General features: G+C 57.6%; 1 protein-coding gene across 5 annotated transcripts in view; it reads left to right on the top strand.

Moving 5' to 3' along the window:
* RUSC2 (RUN and SH3 domain containing 2) overlaps positions 1-21,883 on the top strand; it is a 74,295-nt gene that overhangs the window by 6,985 nt on the left and 45,427 nt on the right. For 2 of the 5 annotated variants that reach the window (XM_050943532.1, XM_050943529.1), the window contains exons 1-2: positions 2,968-3,052; positions 3,878-4,116. The exons of 1 other annotated variant lie outside the window; for it this stretch is intronic. The gene's annotated coding sequence lies outside the window, so the exon portion shown is untranslated. Of the gene's footprint in view, positions 1-2,967; positions 3,053-3,877; positions 4,117-19,866; positions 19,974-21,883 lie in introns of those variants that run through there. 2 more of the 5 variants (XM_050943534.1, XM_050943530.1) reach the window with 2 other exon arrangements.

The raw sequence follows: 21,883 nt of genomic DNA, 5'->3' as shown, positions 1-21,883 counted from the left end.
CTGCAACTGGAGCCCTTGACTGAGGCGAGCCCAAAAGTTGGGGCAGTTCATGTGAACTCTGATCCCGACCGGAATTTTGCCGTAGGCTCCTGTCTCTGTAACGGGTCGAACCAGAATCCCGAGGCCTCTGAACGCTGTGATTTGAGTCTCTCGTCTGGCCAGCTAACGAGTTTAACGCCCCTGCGGTGTTGCCGAGTGCCCCATCCTCTGGAAGCTTTGTGCTCCTTATAAACAGGGCCAGTGTTTACTATCTGCTGGAGCCTTTTTAGCGTGCCCTGCTGTGCTGCTAAATCCAGCCGGCTGCTGGGCGCCTCGGGTCGGGTGGTGCTAAATCCGGCTGGCTGCTGGGCGCCTCGGCTGGGAGACCGGGACCTCCTTGATGGTGCTATTCCCGGTGACCCAGCCTGCTCCTGGGTGGGGTGAAGTTGTTGTGCATTGCTGACATTCCCAGGCAGCGCCCGCAGTCCTGCCAGCATGTGTCCAGGAGGGAGCTGCTTCAGGAACCGGAGAGCAGTGGGAAATGCTGTCTTCATCAGTAGCGCAGCTGCAATAATGGAGCCCAGGGTGAGCGCTTCCCCACAAGGTGGGCTCTGGGCAGGGAGTGAGAGTGTTCATGGATAATCTGCTTCTCTGGGATACTCATCACTCAGTACAAGGTGCGCAGATATTAACTGTCCATGAATTTACCCTTGTGTCCCTGGGAGGTAGGTCAGGATCATTATCCCCATTTCACAGATGGGAAAACTGAGGCATGGACAAGCCGGGACTTGCCTAGGCTCACACAGGCACCTGGCAGAGCTCGCAGTGGAAACTAACCTGAAAAGATTCAGAGTGCACCTGTCCGTCCCTGTGAATGGCAAGTACAACCTGTGGACACTGCACCCCGGCTCAGACGGAGATGGAGCTCTGCATGCTGAGAGCTGTAGTCTCCATAGGCTGTCTCCCCTTAATGAAGATGAGGGCAGTTCCAGGCCATGCTGACTCCATGGGCCACCCCAGCCTAGCCTGGGAGCAGATGGTGCTGCAGTGAGGTTAGTGAGAGAAGGGTTTGGGAGAGGCATTTTATGGGCATGGGGCAGGGAGAGAAGCAGGCAAAGCTTATGGCAAGACCTAGGGAGTGGGACATGGGCTGAGATGGAGGCATGGACGGAGCATGGTGGCACCATTGTGTTCCCAAGCTGCCCGGGGGAGCACTGTGCCCCGGAGGGTCAGCATGCTGTAGCCTGGGGCGAGGAGCTTTACACCCGGTCTGTGCAGGCCATGCCTCATCCAGGGCTGGGGTCACCTGTGTTGGGATCTAGTGAAGGGTCACCTTGAACGCGAGACACCCACACAAAGTGCCCCGGTTTAGTATGAGAGCAGCGATGTTAGCAGTGCTTGGGCTGGTGCTGTGTGCTCCACCCCGGGGCACCTCGCTCCAGCGCACTTGTGAAAGTACTTTCCCTGTCACATTGTATTATGGGCTGTAACACTTGGGTTCTGTGGGTTCTTGTGCACTCCAGGGTCTGTGAGGAGGGCTCGAGGGGAAGGGAGGCAGTGTGGCCTAGTGGCTAAAGCTCTGGAAAGGGTCTGTTCCCAGCTCTGCCTCTGGCCCACTGGGTGACCTTGCAAGTCACTTCCCCTGTGCGTGCCTCAGAGTCCCCACCTCCTTTAATGGCTCTACTCTGCTTTGCAAAGTGCGTTGAGATCTCTGGATGAAAAGCCCTGAATAAGAAGCTAGCTGTTATTAGCTGCTGTTATGAACCCCGCACAGCACTGGTTGCATCCAAGAGACGTCCATTACAGCCACAGGCCCCCGTGGGAACTGAGCAGGGACCCCTCCCTACGCTGGGCTTCTAGCCTTGCTTAAACTCGGTTTCTGCTAGAGCCAGGCCTGTCTTGGAGCCAAATTCCCAAAGAGCAGCCTGGAGCCTGGGCTGTTTTGAGAACACATTTAAAGCCCTTGGTTTCTGCCTGCGCGGCCGGTCGCTCCTGTCTGAGCCCAGCGTAGCTGGGACTGTAAACGTAACCCCAATGTAGATGCAGCCTCAGCAGTGTCTTGCTCAGCTGTGCCAGGGCCTGTCACACGAAGGGGAGCCTGCCTGGACTCTCCCACGTGCAGGGCTGAGCTGGGAGGGGTCCAGCTTGGCGAACCTGCCCAGAACCCACTCACCACACTGGGGTGTCAGTGCATGGAGCCTGGGGGGCTGGCAGCAGCTGAGTGGGGAGCCAGGCCTGCCCCTGGAGCCAGCCCCATCTCAGTGGGAAGCTTTCTGCTTTTGCTGTGCGGATACTGCTGCGAAAGGAACGGACTGTCCCAGCCTGGGGGCGGCTGGGCTGGGGGAGCGCTGGCCTCCCTCTCTGCAGGGACTGGCAGCCTAGGGAGCTGGCCCTGGGGTAGGGAGCCCCCCTGTTGCTCTGATAGCTGTGTCCCTCCCGGGGGACTAGGGGGGCGGTGTTGGGCTCCTCAGCCAGCGCACCTCAGAGGGGTCACAGAAGGGGGAAAGTGGGAACGTGGAGAAGCCCTTCCTCCGCCACCCCCGCCCCACAGAACGAGCAGGTGGAGCTAACGGTTGTCCCTCCCACCAGCCCAACCCAGGAGTTTGGGACTTAGGCTGGGGCCACATTGGCAGTTTGTGGGCACTGGAGGGGAGCGTTTAATGGGAGACAGGCTGTGAAGACTACAAGCCCCAGCAGGCAGTGTGGCCAGGCTGCTCTCGCTGAGAAGGAATGTTGCATGCTGGGCCCTGTAGTCTCCCTGGGCGTCCCTGCTGTCTGTCCCTGTAATCAGCAGGGTCGCTGGCTCCGGGTCTGGGTGCCTCGGTATAACAGCAGCACCCAGCATGGTCTGATTGGCAGGAGTCCTGCCCTGGACCCACAGGGGGTCCCCTGGGAACTGGCTGCTCCTGGGCATCCCCGAAGAGCACGAGACCAGCGCGATGCACAGTCCCTTTCTCTTGTCCGAAGGTTATTGCAGGGCGAGTCCTGCTACCTGGCCCTGGAGCTGGCTGCAGTGGTGACGCCTCCCCCAGACCTCAGGAGTGAAGCTGGGCCCTGCTGATCGTTGCCCGGAGTGAGTCTCTTGGGAGTTCTGGAGATTTTGTTTTGATCTGCTAAAAATGAAATTGAAAACCCCACCTCTCCAAACCCCTGCTTCCAGGGCGGCACCTTCATGTCTTCCTTTGCCATTCGCAAGCTCAATGTGGGTGGTGCTGAGATCGGAGTGGGCTCAGACACGCAGCAGGTCAGGCTGTAGCGTGGCGTGACTGGAAGGATGGGAGCCGCGGGGGCTGCAGGCGGCCTGGGGAATTCGGTGCCCAGGACTATGACGCTCTGTGCTCAGGAAGAGGGAACGGGCTGAAAGGGAGCTGAGCAGCCTCACCCACTGCGTTCACTTGGGGGGCTGTTGGGTGCACCTCTGCCCTGGGGATGATGTGGATTGGGCCAGGCAGGCTGGAGGGGGGAGTGTCTAACTCGATCTTCAGTGGGTCCCAACTGGAGAGTTTTGAGTGTCTCTGAGTTATTTAATATTCACCAGTTGCTGAGGATGGGGGCATAGGAGCACCTGGGAGAGGCTGTATCCAGGGGCCCCTCTCCCTTCAGAGGTGATAATGGGAGTCCAGGCACTGTACCCCACGGAGCCGCCTCCCCCCATCTCGGGGAGTGATGCGTGTGTTTGCAGTCTGTAACTCGAGCTGCATTTTTGCCATGCCCTTTGAGAGGGCCTCTGGACGTACACTGGGCTCTTCATTAGCAGTCTGGGCCTGGCTTTGCCAGCCAGCAGCCCGCGCCTCCGCCTGCTCGCAGGCTCGGTGAGAACACATTAGCTTTGCAGGACGGGGAGCGGGGAGCCGGGCTAAGCCCAGATCCTGGTCTGAGAAGTGCCCTGTCATTCCAGCAGCTGCTGCGGAACTTCTTCCTGACACCCGGTTACAGCCCAGAGCCAGCTGATCACTGAGCCGATGCTGGGAAAAGCTAGTTTTCCTGTGGATTATCACTGGCCCAGCAGTGTGTCTTCTCCAGCTGCTCTAATGCGCCAGGCATTGTGAGAATCTCATCACTTACGCACTGGGCACCCAGCTGCAGTGAGCCGTGACCAAGGCCTGGGGAGCCGGTACGGGGACTGCACCCAGCCAGGTAGGTGCTGAAACTGTTTGCACTGCTGGAGGTCTCCGTATGGGCAGCGAAGCCCCGTCTCCCCACCCAGGGAGTGAGAGGTGTTGTTTCCTGTGTCGCTTGTGAACATGTTCTGAACAGCAGTGTGCACGTAGTCCTGCCAGAACGAGGGGGCTGTAATGTGTGTGCTGTGGGAGGATCCTTCGTGTCTGCCTTGCAATGGGGCACAGAGCTTTCCTCTCTAGTGCCCTGTTCCAACCCAGCTCAGGTCTGCAGGGATTCAGAATCGGTCTCGTTCCCATATTGCTCAGTGTGCCGAGTGGTTGATGTGGGTGGGGGGGGGTGTCCTCCGCGCAGCCCTCCCCAGCCGCAGCGCTACCTGTCCGATTCAGCAGTGTGGGTAAGAATGGGATATGGCCTGTTTCAGGTGAGGGGAGAGTGGTTTTATGGAGAAGTTACAGGGCTGGGTTCTGTAATCACTGAAGCTGACCATAGGGAAATGACTCAAAACCGTACGGAACGGGACTGGGCCGGTTAGTAGGGGGTGTGAAAGGTTCCCATTTTCCCAGCTCCTCTAGGACGTCAACGTGAGGGAGGTTCTTGGGTGGCTGCTGGCCCTGGATGGAGGCTCTAGGGCTGGCATCTTCCCCCGCAGCTCAAGGCGTGTTTTAAACACAACAGCGTTCCCACAATGAGTATTTGTATTTAGCAACCTGCCCCCCACCCGCCCCCCGCTCTGCACCAGGAGGGCGTAAAGCGACGGGCAGGTGGCATGCTCCCCTGCCCCACCTGGGATGGGGGCATGCTTGCCTGCCTTCCTCCCACCACCACGGCCATCCTGCCCCCAGCTGCCATGTGCCTCTCCCGGGCTCCCCGCTCTCCATGGCAGGCCAAGGAGACTGTATCTGCTGCAGCGAGGGACTTGTTTGGAGGGCCAGCTTCAAACCCCAAACCATTGTGCAGGGGCTGCTCAATCCCAGCCCCCCAGACATGGGGAGCAGGGTCTCTCGCTCTCTGCAGGCAGAGGCTGTATAAATAGTGCCCGCAGGATACTATTTTGGTTCTAGCCCTTCCCAGGATGCCTCCCAAGAGTTATGTGAACAAGTGTTAAAAATAACGTTCCACGCCCTGCCCGAATGCTGGAGTTACTTCAGACCGGGCAAAACCCAGCGACCATTCCATAGACAGCAGACCTGGCCCCTGGGCATGGGGGAGCAGGCGGGACCTCAGGAGCTTTTCTGCTCTGACTCCTCAGCATCCCTACGGGGGCTGTTGATGGCATCGGTTCGCCAGGCCCACCACTGGCCCGTGGGACTAGGAGTATTTGCCAAGAGGCAAAGGGCCTCGCCCAGAACAAGCTAGGTTTTATTTCTGAGCTCTGACGGGAGACACAGGAGTTTCTGGGAAGGATCAGACCCGGGCTTCTCCCGCTGCTGCCGAGGAAGGTGCAAGAACCTGCAGCAGTGGAGTTGAGAGAATCCGTCGCCCACGTTAGATCTCCCCCGATCCCAAGAGTTAGACAGGTTTAGAAGGATTAAGGTCCCTACCACGACTTTCTTTGCAGTTGCTTTGTAGCTCTGGATACTCTTGCTAGCCACAGACATGCACGGTCCAGACAGCAAGGGGTTAACTCTGAAACCCTGCCAGCTGGCTCAGGGTCCCTGGCTCTGGATGACTTTTCCATGCTGTGGTGTGGAGGCTGCTGGGCTGCAGGGGGAGCATTGCATGCTGGGAGGTGTAGTCTCTGCTGGCTGCACTGCTTTATTAGTGGTGAGGGTGGCTGCTCATTGTCCTGTGTGGGTGAGGCCTGGCCTGCTTGTCAGCACACACGGGACAGAGTTTGGGCGCCTGTGTTTGCATGTGACTTTGCAGCGGGAGGCGCGTCAGCACTTACATTGTGACCCCCCAGACAATAGCGGTTCATACCTGGGGCAGCTTGTGTGTGACAGTGCAGCCGTGCTGGGGTCGGGTGGCGGCTTTGCTGCGGGGGGGGGGCAGGCTCGGCTGTGGTCTCGGAACATGGCCCATTCACAAAGGGCTTGTTACTGGAGTCGCTATGAAATGGAAGGATGGCGCTGACAGGGCGAGAAATGGCTCTAAAAGCCCTGGACTCACTGGTGCCATTTCCCCATGTGTGCTGCAGGGGCACTGAATAACACATGCCCTAGGGAGCTGCAGTCCTAAATGCATCCATGTTTATAACTCTAAATGTCCCTCAGCCAGGGCCAAATGAAATATCCTGCAAAGAGTTCTGCCCAGCCTTGTTCTGAGAGAGAGCACCAGACACACCACTGTGCCTGGCTCCCACCTCTCCTCCCCTCCTTAGTCACCCTGCTTGGTCCTCCCTTGTCCTCAGCCCCTACTGTTGTGCATTTGGTTGGCATTCTGCTTTCCTGGCATTGTGATTAAAGACCCTAGGGCAGGTTTTGCCTGAGTTGGAGTGTGAACCCCGACGTCCTGGATGTTTCCAACATGGGCTGTTCCATACATTTCCTCTGCGATTTCAGCTGGCTACAGTATTCACTTCCTGGCCTGAACGGAGCGGCCTTGTTGCTGTGCGTTGTGAAACAAATGCAGTGCTCTACCCTAAAGGTGACCACATTTCAGGTTGGGTTGGTTGTTCTGTTCCTTACATGTCCCTCACCTGCTTTCCCAGCCGGCTGCGAAGCTTCGCTAAGGTTTGTAAAGAAACTGAGACGAAAGTCCGTCACGGAAATTTAAAATCTCTTTGCATCTGATTGTGATGGGGTGTGGCTGGGAGGCAGGATAGCCTTTCCCAGCCTTTAAGCCCTGCATCTGCTGGCCTAGCCACTGCTGATGTCCAGCACAGGGGGTCTCTGCCCCTCAGAAGGGCTCTCCTTTCTCTGCCATTCTCACCACTGGGCACTACATAAGGCAACGTTCTCGCTCTGCTGTGAGCACCGCAGCTGTTAGCAGACATGAGCTTGTGGACCTGGGAATCTCTCTGGTGGGAGGTCCCCTGAAAGGGAGGTGGTGTGGTGTAGTTAAAGCTAGAGGGAGGTGTCACGGAGTGTGGGGGAGTCCGGCCCTGCACCCCTCTTCCTGGGACCCACAGTGACTCTTAGCCAGCCAGTAAAACAGAAGGTTTATTGGACAACAGGAACACAGGTTACAGCAGAGCTTGCAGGCACAGTCAGGACCCCTCCACCGAGTCCTTCTGGGCTTTCAGGGTGCTTGGATCCTAGCTAGGATACCCTGAATTCCGCCCACACAGCCCCAAGCCCAAACTCCAACTGCTTCCCTCCTGCCACTCCCTTCCTTTGTCCCCTTCCCGGGCAAAGGTGTTGACCTTTCCCCTCCCTTACCTAGCTCAGGTTACAGGCTCTGGCATCGTCCATCCCCTAAAGTCCTCCCCTGCTCTCCCACTCCCCACACAGACAGTCCCTACTGCATCACATCTCTCCCCCCTTCGAGACTGAACTGAGCGGGGTCACTCTGCCCAGTGACCTGGGGAAGTTCAGGGTCCCCTCTCCGGGACAACGCATCCGCTGTCAGGTTGGCACTTCCCTTCACATGGACCACGTCCATGTCATAGTCCTGCAGGAGCAGGCTCCACCTCAGGAGCTTGGCGTTGGCTCCTTTCATCTGGTGCAGCCAGGTCAGGGGAGAGTGGTCGGTGTATACGGTGAAGTGTCGCCCAAAGAGATATGGCTCTAGCTTCTTAAGGGCCCACACCATGGCCAGGCATTCCTTCTCGATGGCCGCGTAGCTTTGTTCCCGGGGTAGCAGCTTCTTACTCAGGTACACGATGGGGTGTCTCTCCCCCTTTTCATCCTCCTGCATTAACACCGCCCCCAGTCCCGTGTCTGAGGCATCGGTGAACACCATAAAGGGTTTGTCAAAATCTGGGTTTGCCAGAACTGGGTCGCTAACCAGAGCCTCCTTCAGCGCCCGGAAAGCCTCCTGGCACTGCTCAGTCCAGATCACCTTGTCTGGCTTCCCCTTTTTGCACAGTTCAGTGATGGGGCCGGCTATGGCACTGAAGTGGGGCACGAACCTTCGATAGTACCCCGCCATCCCAATAAAGGCCTGGACCTGCTTTTTGGTTTGGGGAGCAGGCCAGTCTCTGATCACCTCCACCTTGGCTGGTTCCGGCTTCAGGCAGCCGCTCCCCACCCGATGGCCCAGGTAAGATACTTCAGCCATCCCCACTTTGCACTTCTCAGCCTTTACTGTTAACCCAGCCTTTCGGAGTCGGTCCAGGACTTGTTTAACCTGGGACACGTGGTCCTCCCAGGTCTGGCTGAAGACACAGATGTCGTCAATATACGCCACGGCAAAACTCTCCATCCCCCTCAGTAGCTGATCCACCAGGCGCTGGAAGGTGGCTGGCGCTCCCTTGAGGCCGAAGGGCAGGGTCAAAAACTCATAGAGCCCCAGAGGGGTGATAAAGGCTGATTTCAGCCTGGCATCTGCGTCCAGCGGCACTTGCCAGTAGCCTTTGGTAAGATCCATAGTGGTGAGGTACCGTGCACCTCCCAGCTTGTCTAAGAGCTCGTCAGGCCTGGGCATAGGGTAGGCATCAGATACGGTAATGGCATTGAGCTTTTGATAGTCCACACAGAACCGGATTGACCCATCCTTCTTGGGAACCAGCACTACTGGCGAGGCCCAAGGGCTGGAAGACGGCTGGATCACCCCCAAAGCCAGCATGTCCCTGACCTCTCTTTCAAGATCCTGGGCAGTTTTACCAGTGACCCGAAAAGGGGAGCATCTTATAGGGGGATGTGACCCGGTCTCCACCCGGTGGACAGTCAAATTAGTGCGTCCAGGCTGGTTGGAAAACAGCTGTCGGTACAGATGCAGCACCCCTCTGATCTCAGCGTGCTGGCCCGGGGTCAGCTGATCAGAGAGGGGAATCGCCTCCAGGGGGGAACCAGCTTTTGTCCCAGGGAATAGATCCACTAAGGGGTCATCTCCCTGCCCCTCCCAATGTCCACACACGGCCAACACCACATTCCCCCTGTCATAGTATGGTTTCATCATGTTCACGTGGTACACCCGACGGTGATGTGCCCGGTTTGACAGCTCCACCACATAGTTTACCTCATTCAGTTGCTTGATAACCTTGAAGGGCCCTTCCCAAGCGGCCTGGAGTTTGTTTCTCCTCACGGGGATAAGAACCATCACCTGATCCCCGGTGGCGAAGGTACGGGCTCGTGCTGTGCGGTCATACCAGACCTTCTGCCTCCTCTGGGCTCGGGCCAGATTCTCCCTGGCCAGGCCCATGAGCTCGGCCAGTCTTTCCCGGAAGGTCAGGACATACTCCACCACTGACTCTCCCTCGGGAGCGGCCTTCCCCTCCCATTCGTCCCTCATCAGGTCTAGGGGCCCCCTCACCCGCCTTCCATACAACAGTTCGAAAGGTGAAAACCCAGTAGATTCCTGGGGTACCTCCCTGTACGCAAACAGCAGGTGAGGTAAGTACTTGTCCCAGTCCTGCGGGTGCTGCTTCATAAATGTTTTTAGCATCATCTTCAGCGTCCCGTTGAACCTTTCTACCAGCCCGTTGGACTGGGGGTGATACGCTGAGGCCCAGTTGTGCTGGACCCCACATTTCTGCCATAAGGGCCGGAGCAGGGCCGACATGAAGTTGGACCCCTGGTCCGTTAAGACCTCCTTGGGGAACCCCACCCGGCTGAAAATTGTCAGCAGCGCATCTGCCACTGTGTCTGCTTCGATAGAGGACAAGGCCACCGCCTCGGGGTAGCGAGTGGCAAAATCCACCACCACCAGGATGTATTTCTTCCCTGACCGGGTCGTCTTGCTGAGAGGTCCTACTATGTCCATGGCTACCTTCTGGAAAGGTTCTTCTATGATGGGTAAAGGCCTCAAAGCCGCTTTCCCCTTGTCCCGGGCCTTCCCCACCCTCTGGCAGGGGTCACAGGATTGGCAGTACTGTCGGACATGGGTAAAGACCCCAGGCCAGTAAAAGTTCTGTAGCAGCCTCTGCCTGGTGCGCCGGATTCCCTGGTGCCCTGCGAGAGGGATGTCATGGGCCAGGTACAACAGCTTGTGACGGAACTTCTGGGGAACCACCAGCTGCCTCCTGATCCCCCATGACTCTGGGCTCCCCCAGGGGAAGTATTCTCGGTACAGGAACCCCTTCTCCCACAGGAACCTCTCCTTGCAACCTCTCCTCATGGTCTGTACCGCACTAAGGTCAGCCCGGTCCCTGTGCTTCCGCAAGGAGGGATCTTTCTGCAACTCGGCCTGGAACTCAGCAGCTGGGACAGGAATGGGGACCGGCTCTCTCTTGCTGGCTGGGTCTGAGGCCGCAGCCTCTCTGCACCGTGCCCCTGGGCGTTCCCCGCTCCCTGAGTTAGGGTCCTGCACCTCAGGTCGAGTACCTTCCCCGTTTTCGGGGTGCAGTGCCATTTGCCGACTCTGACTACGAGTCACGACCAGGGCACTCTGGGTGTTACTAGGCCAGTCCTCAAGGTCCCCTCCCATTAACACGTCAGTGGGCAAATATTGGTGTACCCCCACATCCTTGGGGCCCTCCTTGGCCCCCCATTTCAGGTGTACCCTTGCCACGGGTACCTTGAATGGGGTCCCGCCCACGCCCATCAGGGTCAGGTAGGTGTCGGGCACCATCCGATCTGAGGCCACCACCTCGGGCCGGGCCAGCGTCACCTCTGCGCCCGTGTCCCAGTACCCAGTGACCTTCCTCCCATCCACTTCCAGGGAAACAATGCACTCTTTCCGGAGGGGCAGCCCCGCGCCCACCCGGTAAACCAAAAACCCGGAACCAGGAGCATCCACAGGTGGTATGTTGCCAACCCCCCTTTCCTGGGAATGTAGCCCCTCCTCCGATTGGGTTTTTACCCAGTCCACCCTCTGCGGGTTGGGTCTGCTTGGTCTGTCCCTGAGCTTGGGGCACTGGGCCCGTATGTGACCTTGTTGGCCACAGCGATAGCAGCCCATATCTCGTGGGTCCCCTTGAGTGGGTCGAAGGGACCTGCCGCTGGATGTTCCCCTTTTGGGGGGGTTCTCCATAGGCCCCCTTTGGGAGGTCCCATGATGACTCTCTCTCTGCTTTGAGGCAGGCTTGCTCCTTTGAGACTCCTCCCTGCCATCCCCTGCCCGACTGTCCACAAATTGGTCGGCCAGCTGGCCTGCGTGCTGCGGGTTCTCCGGCTTCTGGTCCATCAACCACAGCCTCAGGTCGGACGGGCACTGCTCGTACAGGTGCTCCAGTATGAATAGGTCAAGCAGGTCCTCTTTAGTTTGGGCCCCAGCTGTCCACTTGCGGGCATACCCCTGCGCCCGGTTGACCAGTTGTAGGTATGTGACCTCACGGGTTTTACGCTGGGTCCGGAACTTTTTCCGGTACATCTCAGGAGTCAGCCCAAACTCGTGGAGCAGGGCCTGTTTGAACAGTTCGTAGTCCCCTGCCTCCGCCCCTTTCAGTCGGCTGTACACCTCCACGGCTGTGGAGTCCAGTAAGGGGGTGAGAACTGCGATCCTGTCTGCAGGGTCAACCCTGTGCAGCTCGCAGGCATTCTCAAAGGCCGTCAGGAAGGTATCTATGTCCTCCCCCTCCTTACGCCGGGGCAGCAAGTGCTTATCAAAGCTCTTTGTAGGCTTGGGTCCCCCCTCACTCACCGCAGCCGGGGCCTCACTTCTCCTCAGCCGGGCCAGGTCCAGCTCATGTTTACGCTGTTTCTCCTTCTCCTCCCGCTCATGTTCACGTTGTTTCGCCTTCTCCTCCAGCTCTCGCCTCTTTAACTCGAGCTCCTCCCGTCTCAGCTCCCTTTCATATTCCAGCCGCATCCGCTCCACGGATGCCGAGCGTTGCCGGGAGGATCCCCTGCTGGGGGGTGGGCTTCGCCGTGGGGCTCCCCTGCTGGCCGGGCGTGTCACGGTGCCCTCGGTATACACTGGGCTCCTCCCCGCCCTTCCTCTACGCCTAGGAAGGGGGGGTCTCGGGAAGCCCTCGTCTGCCGGTTGACCACTCCCAGCAGGGACAGTCACTGGTGCCTGCGCTGCATCTGCTCGGCTGCTTCCCTCAGAGACAGGGCTCTGTTCATTCATGCGGTCTCCCTGCTCCAGCTGGGCAATCAGCTGGTCCTTGCTGAGCCTCCCTGGGTGCAGCCCCCTCTGCTTGCACAGCTCTAGCAGGTCACACTTGCGCCGCTTGGCATACATCTTCCTGCTGGCCACTCACAGGCCGGGGTGCTCGCCGCTCCCCACGGTTTCCAGGGGGACCCCTAGTGCACCAGCCCTTCTTGAGGTCACCACCTCTCTGCCAGGGTCGAGCTGCAGACTCCTCCGCCCCTGGGACCGCTCGCTGCAATCCCCCGGGGGACCCTGTTACTGCAAAGTCCTTCTCACTGGGCACACACTCCCAGGGGTTAACCACCCCTTCGTTTTACTGCTCCCCAGTCACTTACTGCAGGACGCGCCGTCCACGGGGTGCAGTATCTCCCGCCGCTGCCACCAGTTGTCACGGAGTGTGGGGGAGTCCGGCCCTGCACCCCTCTTCCTGGGACCCACAGTGACTCTTAGCCAGCCAGTAAAACAGAAGGTTTATTGGACAACAGGAACACAGGTTACAGCAGAGCTTGCAGGCACAGTCAGGACCCCTCCACCGAGTCCTTCTGGGCTTTCAGGGTGCTTGGATCCTAGCTAGGATACCCTGAATTCCACCCACACAGCCCCAAGCCCAAACTCCAACTGCTTCCCTCCTGCCACTCCCTTCCTTTGTCCCCTTCCCGGGCAAAGGTGTTGACCTTTCCCCTCCCTTACCTAGCTCAGGTTACAGGCTCTGGCATCGTCCATCTCCTAAAGTCCTCCCCTGCTCTCCCACTCCCCACACAGACAGTCCCTACTGCATCACAGGAGGTCTATTAGGCTCCTGTTTACTTCAGACCATTTCTGTAGTTTGTCTAGATCATTTTGAATTTTAATCCTGTCCTCCAAAGCACTTGCAACCCCTCCCAGCTTGGTATCGTCCACAAACTTTACAAGTGCACTCTCTAAGCCATTGATGAAAATACTGAACAGAACCTGACCCAGAACCGATCCCTGTGGGACCCTACTCATTATGTCCTTCCAGCATGACTGTGAGCCACTGATAACTGCTCTCTGGGAACGATTTTCCAACCAGTTCTGCATCCATCTTATAGTAGCTCCATCTAGGTTGCATTTCCCTAGTTTTTTTATGAGAAGGTCACGCAAGACAGTATCAAAAGCCTTACTAAAGTCAAGATATACCATGTCTACCACTTCCTCCCATCCACAAGGCTTGTTATCCTGTCACGGAAAGCTATCAGGTTGGTTTGAGATGATTTGTTCATGACAAATCCATGCTGCTGTAGCACCTTGTTATCTTCTAGGTATTTGCAAATTGATTGCTTAATTATTTGCTCCATTATTTTTCTGGGTATAGAAGTTAAGCTGACGGGTCTGTAGTTCCTCGATCTGTCCTTTTTTCCCTTTTTATAGATGGGCACTAGATTTGCCCTTTTTCAGTCCTCTGGAATCCCTCCCATCTTCCATGACTTCTCGAAGATTTTAATTGCAGATGGCTCAGATATCTCTTCAGTCAGCTCCTTGAGTAATCTAGGATGCATTTCATCAGGCCCTGGTGACTTGAAGACATCTAAGTTTTCTACGTAACTTTTTACTTGTTCTTTCCCTATTTTAGCCTCTGATGCTACCTCATTTTCACTGGCTTTCACTGTTAGATGTCCAACCGCTACTAACCTTTTTGGTGAAAACTAAAACAAAAACGTCATTTAGCATGTCTGCCATTTCCACATTTTCCATTATGGTTTCCACCCCATCCTTGGGCTTCCTCATTCTTCTAATGCATTTGTAGAACATTTTCTTGTCTCTAGCGAGTTTAATCTCGTTTTGTGCCATAGCCACTATAATTTTGTCCCTCTGTACTTGTATTATTTATTTGTTTATATTCATCCTTTGTGATTTGGCCTTGTTTCCGCTGGACTAGGACCCTCCTAGCTTTCACCACTGTGGTTTTCAAGACCATCTCATGATGTTTTGGGGGCCCTGACTCCTGGGTTTTGAGTGCCTGGGATTGTGCTGACACTACTCTGTAGCGGAAACATGGCCTCCTGGAGCTAGGCGTCACCGTGGGAAGCCTGGTCAGCTCTGGGCAGGTCACGTTACTGCATGGGTGTGAGTGACCTGCATCTTGCCTGGTGCCCTTGTTAGCACTCCTAGCCCTGGGGATGGGACTGACGAGTGCCTGGCCGGGAGACGGTCCAGGAAATCCCAGCAGCGTCGCTTGTTCGCTCACTGAGTTTCTCAAGGTTTTGCAGGTTGGCGACTCCTTAGCTGAAGAGACACATTTTTGTGCCCCCTCAAACTCCTTATAAAAGTCAGAGTAAAAGGCGACCGGTCCTAGCAGTGCTGCCCCTGGCTGGTTCGTTGTGTGCGCGTGGCGGGGGGTAGCAGAGAACCTCTGAAGGGCCCGGGGGTGGGAGAACAAGACTTCCTGTGCTTTAGACTGGAATAGAATTTTCAATGCCTGCGACCCGCCATTGCCTGTCATGTCCCCCCGGCAGAGAAACTGTTTGCTGTAGTGCACCTCCCAGGCAACCTCTGACGGGCAGACTGGCCTGAGGGCACTGACGTGTCTTGGGGGGTTCCTGTTTCCACTATGGGCAGCTGGGTGGTGGCTGAGAAGGAAGTGATCTGCTCTGGAGCCTGTGTACAAATGTTCCTTCCATAGTCCGGGGCCAGTCACTCAGCTCTCCTTCCCTGAGGCAGTGCTGGGAAGGGGGTCAACTCCAGTGACCTCTGGTCACGTGGCCTCTGGTTACGTGGCCTCCCTGCTGATTCATCCAGAGCCAGCTGGCGGATTTGTGTATTAGAATAGATGCACAGAGTCATAGGTTCCAGAGCCAGAAGCGACCATTGTGATCATCTGGTCTGACCTCCTGCATAGCACAGGTCAGAGACCTGCCCTGAAATAATCCCTAGAGCTGATCTGTTAGAACACAGCTAATCCTTATTTCAAAGTTGTCAGAGCTGGAGAATCTACCACGACCCTAGTAAACTGTTTCAATGGGTAATTACGCCCACTCCTAAAAATTTACACCTTATTTTCAGCCTGAATTTGTCCATTTTCACCGTCCAGCCATTGGATCGTGTTCAGACTTTTCGCTGCTCAATTGCAGAGCTCGTTATTAAATATTTTGTTTCCCGTGTAGGTAGTTGTAGATTGTGATCAAGTCTCCCCATGACCTTCTCTTTGGTGAGGTCAATAGATTGCGCTCTTTGAGGCAGGTTTTCCCATCTTTAATCATGCTTATGGCTTTTCTCTGACTCCCTCCAATTTATCAACAACCTCCTTGAACTGTGGGCACCAGACCTGGACACAGGATCCCAGCAGCGGTCGCACCAGACAGAGGGAAAATCACCTCCTGCTCATTCTCAAAATTCCCCTGTTTATGCTTCCCAGGATCGCATCAGCCTTTATGGCCACAGCGTCACACTGGGAGCTCATGTTCAGCTGATTTTCCACCACGGCTCCCAACTCTTTTCCAGAGTCCCTGCTTCCCAGGATCGAGCCCCGCATCCTGTAAGAATGGCCTACACTCTTTATTCCTAGATATATACATTTTCATTTCGCCATATTAAAATACATGCTGTTTGCTTGCACTCCGTTTACCCAGCAATCCAGGTGGTTCTGTATCGGTGACCTGTATTCTTCATTATTTCCTACGCCCCCAATTTTTGTGTCATCTGCAAACTTTATCAGTCACGATTAAGGCTGCAATCTTGTCCTGGAGGTCACAGAAGTCATGGAATCCGTGCCTTCCAGAGATCTCCGTGACTTCAGCCCATGGCTGCCGGGAGCTGCAGGGCCCCCCCACTGTCTGCGGCACCTGGGAACTGCAGGGCACCCCCGCTGCCCGAGCTCCGAGCTGCCGGGATGGCAGGGATACCCCGCAGCTCCCGGCCGCCATGGGCAGCACGGGGACCCCAAGTTCTGAGACGCCATGGGTGGCGGGGGTGTTTGTCCCTCCTTTTTATACTTTCAGTTTCCCTCTTGAAAAACATTTCAGCTGGGCTCCAGGAGACGAAAACCCTGTGGGGAAGGATGTTCCCTGCTGCTTTTTTCTCACTGGTTGGAGCTTCCTTTGTTTCCCTTCTTGCTTGATGACTCTGTTTGGCTACTTAAATGCAGATGAAGCAGAGCCCACATTCCTTTGTTTGAGACAGACTTGTGAGCGAAGCTCAGTTTGGAACATGTGCCGGTAACACCACCCAGTGGAATCCATAACACTTCACGTGCAATGTAGCCATGCACATTTTATCAGGATGATACTGATCAGCAGGGTCTGAGTTTTCAAATGATCCCTCACAAGGCACACTTGGTACAAAGATTATTGCAGTAGGGTGTAGGGTGTGAATACAGGTGTGTTCTGCCCCGCTCTCCTCTCGTGAATGGTTCATGGTGCTCAGTGTACGTGGGTGAGCGAGGGCAGACTGCAGCTGGGAGAACCACCTGGGATTTCAGGGTGAGACATTTCCATTCTACAGGTCACCCAGGCAGCTTTACAGCAGCTTCCCTTGGGTGCCGGAGGGCCGTGGCCTGGGCTTCTGCCCAAGAGGATAAATTCTACGGAAGCCTGATAAGCCGTAGCAGTCAGGGCCCCAAGGTTCCCTGCTCTCGTCTCACCTGCGCAGCTGGTCTTCCACTAGCCGCTGCTGCTTGCTCAGATGGTGCAGGTGGATGAGCAGGATCTTCACTGCTGTGGCGGCAAGGCCTGGTTGCTATCAGAAGGGAGTGGTGCTCCAGGCAGAGCTGTACTTACGGCCTGTCAGTCGCAGCCCCCTGCCGGGCTGAGCCAGGCCAGGCCGGGTGGGATCCTGGCCGGGTTAGGTTAGTTCATCAGGTCAGCGCGGGGTCCCCCTGGTGATGAGTGTAGCCCTGGGGGGCCAGTCGGGGCCAGGCTGGGTGGGATCCTGGCCGGGTTAGGTTAGTTCATCAGGTCAGCGCGGGGTCCCCTCGGTGATGAGTGTAGCCCTGGGGGGCCAGTCGGGGCCAGGCTGGGTGGGATCCTGGCCGGGTTAGGTTAGTTCATCAGGTCAGCGCGGGGTCCCCCTGGTGAGGAGTGTAGCCCTGGGGGGCCAGTCGGGGCCAGGCTGGGTGGGATCCTGGCCGGGTTAGGTTAGTTCATCAGGTCAGCACGGGGTCCCCCTGGTGAGGAGTGTAGCCCTGGGGGGCCAGTCGGGGCCAGGCTGGGTGGGATCCTGGCCGGGTTAGGTTAGTTCATCAGGTCAGCGCGGGGTCCCCTCGGTGATGAGTGTAGCCCTGGGGGGCCAGTTGGGGCCGGGCTGGGTGGGATCCTGGCCGGGTTAGGTTAGTTCATCAGGTCAGCGCGGGGTCCCCTCGGTGATGAGTGTAGCCCTGGGGGGCCAGTTGGGGCCGGGCTGGGTGGGATCCTGGCCGGGTTAGGTTAGTTCATCAGGTCAGCACGGGGTCCCCCTGGTGAGGAGTGTAGCCCTGAGGGGCCAGTTGGGGCCGGGCTGGGTGGGATCCTGGCCGGGTTAGGTTAGTTTATCGGCTTGGCTTGGTATGGCGTCCCCCATGTGAGGCCGCAGTTCCTGACAAAGCTGGTTAATGTCGGTGTCTGTGGGCAGGGACAGCTGCTTGGCCTGTTGGCATTGGTCCCTCGTAGCGTCGGGGTTGGCAGGGCTCCCAGGAGAGCAGGGAGAGCAGTCGAATATTTTCCATTCTGCTCCTCGCTGCAGGACTGTCTCCAGGGTAACGCCTTGCTTTGCTACAGAGGAGGTCCTGCTGTCCTGGCTGAACAGTCCTCAGCACATCCACCCAAGTCTGCCTTAATCACTGCTGACAGCACAACAGGGCAGGCCGGGTGGTGGTCTAGGGGGAAGGCTTAGCTGAGACGCCATTAATAGTCTCCTTTACTGCCGCTTGGGGGGAACAGAAAGCCCTTGAGGGGAGCAGAGAGCTAGCCCTGAACTGCCCGACACAGTTTGCTCTGGGGCTGGGAGCCTGCCTGGGCACCAGCCGGGAGAGCTCCGACCCCATGCAGGCCTCTGGAGAAACATGCAACTCGGTGCAGGAGAAGGCTGGGCCCTGCTCCCGCGATGGGCACTGAGTGGCTGTCTCCGGTCATTCTGGAGGGGAGATGCAGTGCGACCAGCAAGAGCACAGGCCAGGCACCTCAGACAGCAGAGCAGCACCCAGGGCCTCACCCCAGCCCTGGGCCTCTGGAGGTCATTTCCGTGACCCTGCCCTGCTCAGAAAGCAGCGGGGGGGCTCGTGCCCAGCTGCACTGGTACGTCGACCTTGGGAGCGGTGCCCAGGTCCTGCCTGTGCGGCGTGTCCCAGCAGGGAAGAGTTTAAATGCCAGTGCTCAGGTGGCTCCGTGAGGTCTCATCACTGCCTCCGTGAAGTGCTGCTGGGCTGGGGACCAGACTCCTTGGCCTTGCCAGCATGGAGCATTTTCTGAATCCAGCCCGTTGCCCTAGTGCTAGTGCAGCTCAGCTGGTGTCCGGGGAGTGGGGACGTGAGTGCAGACTGGCTCTGAGCAGGGCATGCCAAGCCGCTGGCAATACCACGGCTGGCTGCTCTACGCTGCTGCCCCCGAGGCGCTGCCGGTGCTATCAGCTGTGCCCACCACCTCCAGGTTCCCACCGAAACCACCCCTGAGCAGCCTCAGGCTGCGCTTTTGGCCTTGCTGTGGAGTCCAGCTGCATCGGGTGTCTCCCCAGGAGAGGAATCCCACTGCAGGGGCAGGGGAGAACTCAGATTATACAGCGATGGGCACTAGAAATCCTTCAGGAGAGCCGCTCGCCCTGCAGAGCACAGGCATCCCCTCAGCAGCTTGCCAGGAGCCTGCAGGCCACGCGAGTGTAGCCACCCCACGTGGACAGGGAGGTGACTTGTCCCAGTGCAGGGATGGAGAGGAAACCTTGCGAGCCGAGGGCTCTGGGGGCCACACATTTGTGTTGGAGATGGGGTGTCCCTGGGCTGCATCGCAGAACTGACAGGGTTTGGCTGGGCCTATAGGCAGCACGGGAACCCCCCACTTTAGATAGCTGTCGATTCAGTCGTGGTTTAAGATTCGCAGCATATCTGGGCTCGAACCCTTGGCCCCGTGATGCCTGCACTGGCTGATTGCCTGGCTGCTGCTCTCCACCCCAGAGGTGGCAGCATTTCAAGGGTGCTGTTTGGATGTTGGTTGTGGAGGCCTTTGGGGTAAGAGGCACCATGGAGAACCACAAATCTTTCCTTTCAGCTCCTCTGTGGCCCTGGTCACTTCCCCTGCTCCACACGGTGGGCCAGCCAGCACCTTCTCTCCATGGGCCATGGCTGCCCCAGGAATGGTTCTGCATGCACCCAGCAATTCCAGCTCCCTCTCTGTCTGCTGCCAAGAGAAGAGAGCAGGAGGGGTGAGACCCAGCAGCAGGAGCTGCAGCATATTTCACTGCGGAGGCTTCAGCTGGATGTGGGAGGCTGCAGGTGACCCCGAGCTGCTCCTCCCTGATTTCCCAGTGCTGATCAGAACCAGACCTCCATCTTCCAGCTGGGCTTGTTCTCTGCACACCCCTCCCCCTTGGCTGCCTCCTCCCAGTCCTTCCTCGGCTGAAGTCCCGCAGGGACTGGGGCTGAGGCAGAGTGGCTGAGCAGTGGGCATGCCTGGTCCTTCACACAGCATAACGTCACAGCAGCAGCAGGCAGAGTGGGGATGTGATTGCGCAGACCCTCTGCATTGCCAGGGATGCAGCTGTAAAGGAAATAGGAATTGACTGTGCATCCCCCCAGTACCCGGAGCTGGCTGGAGTCTGGACCCTCAGCGCTGCCGGCTGCGCTCGGGGGCAGAGGCATGAGAGGGTGCCTTGGGAAGGTGAGCTGTGGAGATGACTGGGGGGCACTTGTCTTGCTTGCAGATGGTTTTTAGGTCAGACATTTTCCTGCCAAGCGGTGGATTTTGCCAGCTCCCCGCTGGAGCTCAGAGGCGTCAGGTTTGCTTTGTCCCTTTGATGTTGTGCTGGGTGGGAGGCTGGTGCAATCATGGTTCCTGGGGTTGCTGTGCAATGTGTGTGTCCATGTAGCCGTGACACAGCAGGTAGTCGTGTCCAGGACTCCCCGGCGGATTGGTCCTGGCAAGCGGTGGTTTGCCCTGGCATCGCCCTCTCCTTGGTGCAGTAACACAGCTCCCCATTGTCTGCCATGACAGCCCAGCCCAGGCAGCTTGTTTTGGTGCTGAGCGCTGCCACGCTGTCTGCGCGTTCCTGTGCAGCGTGAAATCCGTTCTGACAGGCAGCCCTTTCATGAGAAGCCGTGAGACAAAGAACACGGGCAGGGGGAGGGAGGTTGGCCTGGGCTCGGTTTACGGGGTGGTGAATGGATGGCACAGTTGGAGCATGGGGGGCAGGTGAAAGTCCTGTTCCCTGCAGGAGGAACACACCCAGCTCTGCGGGCTGGGATCCTTTGTGCTGGCTGCCTGGGTGGCCCATTGGTGCCCGGCGGTAGCTGCTCTCTGCTTTCAGCTGGGAAAAGGGGCAATGAGTCCATCATTTTAATTGTCAGACTGGCCGTGCGGGGCCGGGACCATTTACTGGAGCTTAACTGTGAGCAGGTGTTGCACCCCACACCCCATTCACCAGCCAGGTGCCCACCAGCCACTGCCAGGGGATGAGCGCTCTAGACAAGAAGGCGGCTCTCCTAATATGTATGCGATGGAGGGATGCTGAGGTCAGCCAGAAGAGCAGGGATGAGGTGGTGCTGTAGGGTATGAAAGAGAGGAGGAAGGACCTATGGGGGGTGCAGTGGCAGGGGCTCTAGTGGAGTGTGGTGTCTATAGGGAGTGCAGTGGCAGGGGCTCTAGGGAGTGTGGTGTCTATAGGGGGTGCAGTGGCAGGGGCTCTAGTGGAATGTTGTGTTTATAGGGCGTGCAGTGGCAGGGGCTCCAGTGAAGTGTGGTGTCTATAGAGGTGCAGTGGCAGGGGCTCTAGTGGAATGTTGTGTCTATAGGGGGTGCAGTGGCAGGGGCTCCAGTGGAGTGGGGTGTCTGTAGGGGGTGCAGTGGCTAGGGCTCCAGTGGAGTGGGGTGTCTGTAGGGGGCGCAGTGGCAAGGGCTCCAGTGGACTGTGGTGTCTATAGGGGGTGCAGTGGCAGGGGCTCCAGTGGACTGTGGTGTCTATAGGGGGTGCAGTGGCAAAGGCTCCAGTGGGGTGGGCTGTCTGTAGGGGGTGCAGTGGCGGGGGCTCCAGTGGAGTGTGATGTGTCTATAGGGGGTGCAGTGATGAGCTCCAGTGGAGTGGGGTGTCTATAGGGGGTGCAGTGGCAAAGATTCCAGTGGGGTGGGCTGTCTATAGGGGGTGCAGTGGCGGGGGCTCCAGTGGAGTGTGGTGTGTCTATAGGGGGTGCAGTGATGAGCTCCAGTGGAGTGGGGTGTCTATAGGGGGTGCAGTGGCAAAGATTCCAGTGGGGTGGGCTGTCTATAGGGGGTGCAGTGGCAGGGGTTCCAGTGGAGTGTGGTGTGTCTATAGCGGGTGCAGTGACGAGCTCCAGTGGAGAGGGGGATGTCTATAGGGGGCGCAGTGGCTTGAGGTTATAGGGGATGCGGAAGTCAGTAGCTCTACTCCCCTAGACACCGGGTATCAGGTGAAATGAGTTGAGCAGCCGTACCACATCACAAACCCACTCCCCCGTTAGTGAGCTCGGCAGAGCTCATTTCAGGGGTCGCCAAAGGGCGGTTTAGATAAAACACCCTCAGAGCTGCAGGAGATCCTAGGCTAGGAAGGGCAGGCA

The sequence above is a fragment of the Gopherus flavomarginatus genome, chromosome 3, assembly GCF_025201925.1.
Source record: "Gopherus flavomarginatus isolate rGopFla2 chromosome 3, rGopFla2.mat.asm, whole genome shotgun sequence".
In the NCBI taxonomy this organism is placed as follows: domain Eukaryota; kingdom Metazoa; phylum Chordata; order Testudines; family Testudinidae; genus Gopherus; species Gopherus flavomarginatus.
This window is presented reverse-complemented; position numbering and strand designations above follow the sequence as displayed.